The sequence below is a fragment of the Pteropus vampyrus genome, unplaced genomic scaffold (genome assembly GCF_000151845.1).
Source record: "Pteropus vampyrus isolate Shadow unplaced genomic scaffold, Pvam_2.0 Scaffold1, whole genome shotgun sequence".
Classification (NCBI taxonomy): domain Eukaryota; kingdom Metazoa; phylum Chordata; class Mammalia; order Chiroptera; family Pteropodidae; genus Pteropus; species Pteropus vampyrus.
The window spans coordinates 2,003,405-2,008,419 of NW_011888782.1; the positions used below are offsets into that span (position 1 = coordinate 2,003,405).

The 5,015-nt window shown below is 37.9% G+C and overlaps 1 protein-coding gene across 3 annotated transcripts in view; it reads left to right on the top strand.

The window, feature by feature from the left end:
• CPNE4 (copine 4) overlaps positions 1–5,015 on the top strand; it is a 461,395-nt gene that overhangs the window by 89,768 nt on the left and 366,612 nt on the right. The gene's annotated exons all lie outside the window — the stretch shown is intronic.

Below are 5,015 nucleotides of genomic sequence, written 5' to 3' on the forward strand. Positions count from 1 at the left end.
TATATGTGTCATTAAAGCTGAAGCGAGTCTCTTGTTTGGTCTTTTACAAAAAATCTATTTAGTCACTCTATGTCTTTTGATTGGAAAATGTAATCCATCTATAATTACACTGAAAGTAATTATAGATGGGTATGGATTTACTATTGCCATTTCGTTAATTGTTTTCTGGCACTTTTATAGTACCTTTGGTTCTTTCTTCCTCCTTTGCTCTTTCTTTGATGATTGATGATTTTCTGTAGTGGTATGATTTGATTCCTCTATCTTTTGTGGATATTTTCTCAGTTGCCTCATATATAAGAGTTACTCAGCTAGTTTCTGGATTTGTCTCAGAGGGAGATGACCCATGTGTGGCTGTATATTTAGTGCATCTGTGGGAGGAGGGACAGTCAGGGGCCTCTGATGTTAACATTTTAGTCGGTCCTTCCTTTCCTTCACCAGAATCAGTTAGTAGTGACAGGTAAACAAATTGGCTCTTTCCCCTCCTTCTAGTTTCTCTCTTTCACCACTTGATTTTAATCCATAAGATTACCTTTTCTGTTGATTAATTTTGTACTGTTAAGTCTGACTATATTTTTGTGATTTATCAGTTTTAAATGATACGGTTTTTCTGTCAGATGTTACATATAGAAAACTGCTGTCTTAATTTATCTCCAAACCTCTTTCCTTCTTTCTCTCCTGTATTTATGTCATTTGCGTACATCTACCTGGTCAGGATGTTAATACATGCATTCTGTTCTTAATGCTCACATTTATTGTAGTCTTACTTGGAAATTTAAATACATTCGATGCACTGTTTACTTGCCATAGTTTCCTCATTCATCTTGTACATGGCTTAAGTTTGTCTTCTAGTATTTTCTCGAGAAAGTCTCATAAGTACTACATAGTCTTAAAACCTATAAGTTAAAAAATGCTAACCGGCGGCCTTTATACCTGAGGGGCAGTTGGCTGTATTTAAGATCCTTGGCTCATAATTTTATTCTTTGAAAGACTTGTAAGCATTGCTGCATTGTCTTCTGGTGTAGAATTTCTCTGTAGATAAATCTATGCCAGTGTGATTTTTTCCTCCATAGTTTTGCATGGTTGCCCAAATAATTATTTAATGTAAACTTACTGGGATGTGTCTTAGTATTGACTATTTGTATATCAATTTTCTGGTGCATGTAGTACTCTTTCAATAAATGTATTCAAAGTTTTTATTTCAGGTAAGTTTTTCTTGATTACATTTTAATTAACTATTCTGTTTCATCATTTAGTTTTTATTTAGTTTTATTCTTTAGGAACTCTGATTATTCATAGGTTGGATCGTCTTTGCTTTCCTCGAATTTTTCATTGTTTCTCGAATCCCTAACTCATTTGTAAGTCCTTTTCCCTGTTTTTTTTTGTTTTCTTACTTTTAGTTTCTTTGTCTCTTACTGTGCTGTGGTCTACTCTTCTAGCGTCCTTTGAAATTTCATCTTTACATGTTTTTTTTTTCCCTTTCTGCTTGTTTCCTAGATTCTGCCAACTCATTTCTTCTTATTTTACTGTTTTGCCTTCTCTTTTCTGAGTTCTTATATGTCTGCCCTATGGTCTTTCTTAATAGAGGGGATTATTTCATTAAATTTAAAAGATTCGTGGTGAACTATTTTTATCACAATATTCATGTGACCATGAAATTTTCTAATATCTGTTCTTTGTCTGTAAATGATTTTTTCTCCTTTTCCACATTTTTTTCTCATATTTTCTTCACTTCATGTCTGTGCCGCTTCACTTTTTATTGCTCTTCAATGAGCAAGTTGGATTTTCCTGAACTAATTATACGGAGGACGTTTCTCTTTGAGGTGGTAGAGTCCAGGGTAAACTTAAAAGCATTTCAACCCAAAGACTCTCTTTTTCTGCTGCTACACAGACAGATTAATCCTAGTGTTTCTTGTGTAATCCCTTCTCATCTCTTCTGAACCAGACTTGGTACAGCAGGGCTTCTGCTACCAGCCCTGCTCACACAACCCGTACCCACTATTGCAAAACAGAGATTCACCTTTTGCACCTCAGGTAAAGCCCTTACCTTCAAGTGAAGGTTGCTGATCCTTTCTGAAATCTATGAATGCTGAGTTCTCTCATCTGTTTATTCATTTTTTTTTCCCCTCACAGGCAGCTTCTGTTGCTGCTTAGATGCTTTTGGCAGCCCTTTTATGCATTTTGAGGCTCTGTGGATTAAATCTGTCTCCTGATCTCACTAAAAATAGAGTTTGAAGTTTTCTTTATTTTATACGATTTTCATGAGGAAAAGAGTCACTGCTGACTTATGCAACCATTTTCATATCAGAAATCCTGAACAACTTTTCTGCCAAAACAAAACAAAATAAAGTAGAAAGCTCATAATCCTGGACTGTACACTGGCTGTCCCAGCCTTAAATTATTCCTGAATTTTCTTAATGCACAAAGGGAAATTCATACTCCTCCACCAATCCATCCATTCTCTTTAGAGACCCCAAACACTGACCCCTCCCTCCAAAAGCCCACTTCCAGTTGGTGTTTCCTAGAATTCTCCAAACAATGAACTTCTCTAAATCTTTTACTTATGCAAACATCCTATCCTCCACTTTGCCTAAGTGGATATCTTAGAGGTTTGCCTAGGTTAAACCTCTAAGATACCACTTTCCCTGTAGCCTTCTTAAGCAGAGTATATTTTCAAAGCTATATTATCTAGCCATGCTATCCTGTCCCCTTACCTATTGGTCACACCGTTTCACACCTGGCTCAGTTTTCCTCAGCTCTCTTCCTTCTGGTATCATCCAAGACAATTTGACATCTACTAGGACATTCCCTCAAAGGACTCAGACCTCTCATTTCCTTGTTTTCTTCCTGTCTCCATGATCTTTTGCTCTCCTGTACTCCATTTATCCTATCTGTCTCTCATGCTATTGACTTTCATCATAATATAAAGTGCCTGACCTCCAATCTTGCTATTGTAACCATCTCACATTCCAGCTCGCTTGCTCGATTATCTCTGTGCCATGATTCTGAGACCTCGTTAAGATGTTCAATCTATGGATTCCTCCAGTTTCTCTCTCAGCTGCTTCCTGTTTCATTTCTACCCTATCCAGATTATATGCCACCAGCCTTTATGTTAATCTCTGTTTTGCAAATATCTTCATATTTCCTTGCCCTTCTCTCCATCACTGTGACTGCTTGATCTCAACCCAACTGAATCAAACTATGTGCCCCTATCCAAAAAGCCAGCTTAAGGTCTCTGGAGAAAATCACACATTGGGAAAGGATGGTATAATTCTGTTTATCGGTATCAGTGTCCAACTTGGCTTTCAATGGTGCCAAAATATCTTCTTTAAATTTCCTTATTGAGTTTTTTCTTTATCACTAAATGTATTTTACATCTCCCTTATTCTTCTTAAATCTTTAAACTCTTCCCTACCAACCTTTATCAAATGATGTCTTTCTGTTCACAGAAGTAGAAGCCATCGAGTGGGAACTTTCCCCCTGCCTACCACCATATCCACAGCCTTACCTGCATTTCCGTCCTTCCTGCTCCATGGAAGAAGTATCCCTTTTCTAATCAGCTGCCAGTGCCTCCACAGATATTCCAGACACCGTCCCTTCTCACATTCGTGTGGGCCTTACTTTACTAGGTATTCCCTCAAACTACTGCAACTTTAATCTCTATTCTCTGACAGGTTTTTTCCTAGCAGCCTGCATCCAGGTGATGGTAAAATTTAGCTGTAAAATATTTTCCCTTGTTATTGCATCTCTCTATGACATTTTATAACAAACTTCGGAAAAACCTTTGTACACATGCTGCTTTCACTTCCTTACCTCCCATTCGCTTTTTGATTCATTCCAATCTAGATTCTGCACCTGGGACTCTACCTAAACCAATCTTTTAAAAGTCAACAGTGTTCTTCCTAAACCCGGATGGTCACTTTTAAGTCCTTATCTCTTCAATGGCTTCACAGCAGCATTTCAAATAGTTCTGTCAAGACAAGACTCTCCCATCTTTGGTCTCTATATTTCTTCCTTTCCTAATATCTCTCTTCTCAAGTTGGTCATGCTGTGAATATAGACAATATAACTTTGTAGTCCTCTTCATCGTCTATTCACATATCCTACTTTTCACAAGACCTGCCGATTTTTCTCCCAAGAGACTTCTCAAATCTGCTCATTTCTGTCCTTCTCAGCCTCTGTTTCAGACCAAGCTTTTGTTATTTTCTGACTTCATCGCTGTAATGACCACCTGTTTTCCTCATTTCCTTTTTTGCTCTTCCCCACACCACTCTTCACACTGCTCCAGAGTGATCCTTTATGAACGTACATAGGTCGTGTCATTCACCACTACTATTTAAAATCCAACACTTTAATGTAGTCCACGAGGTGTGATCTGACCTTTGACTGTCTCTCAACCCTCATTTTCCTCCTCTTCTCAGTTCCTCAGCCACACTGACCAACTAACTTTAAATAACAGGCAAAAGCCTAGAGACTTTGCATGTACTGGAATGTTCTTCCATCAACTCTTGACGTCACTGACTCCTACTCATCTACCAGGTTCAACTTAAATGTCCATTCCTCAGAAAATCCTTCTCTGACCCCCAAAAGTGCCCCTCTTAAAATATCTTGTTGAATTATTTACTCTTTCCTCATGGCCTTTATCTAGTTGTGTAGGTATATGTTTGTATACTTATTTAATGTCTGTCTCTTCCATGAGAGTGGGGGCCAGCTCAGTCTCATTCTTCACTGAATTGCCATCATTTCTCATAGAACATGACAAAGCAGAAGCTCAAAAGATATTTGTTTACTGGATAATTGAAAGGGGATCCAGGCTAGGCCTCGCTTTGAGACAGAGGTATTTAGTGACCTGATCTGTCATATATCAGTTAGCCAGGTTTATTTTAACCGTTCTGTACTATGACCTTGTAACTGAACCAGCTGATTTTATAGTAATGGGGCCTTTCAAATTGTCAGCATGTGTATATTTCTGTTTACACTGTTAACCTTAGGTTCGGAGACCTTCTGTCTTCCTTTCC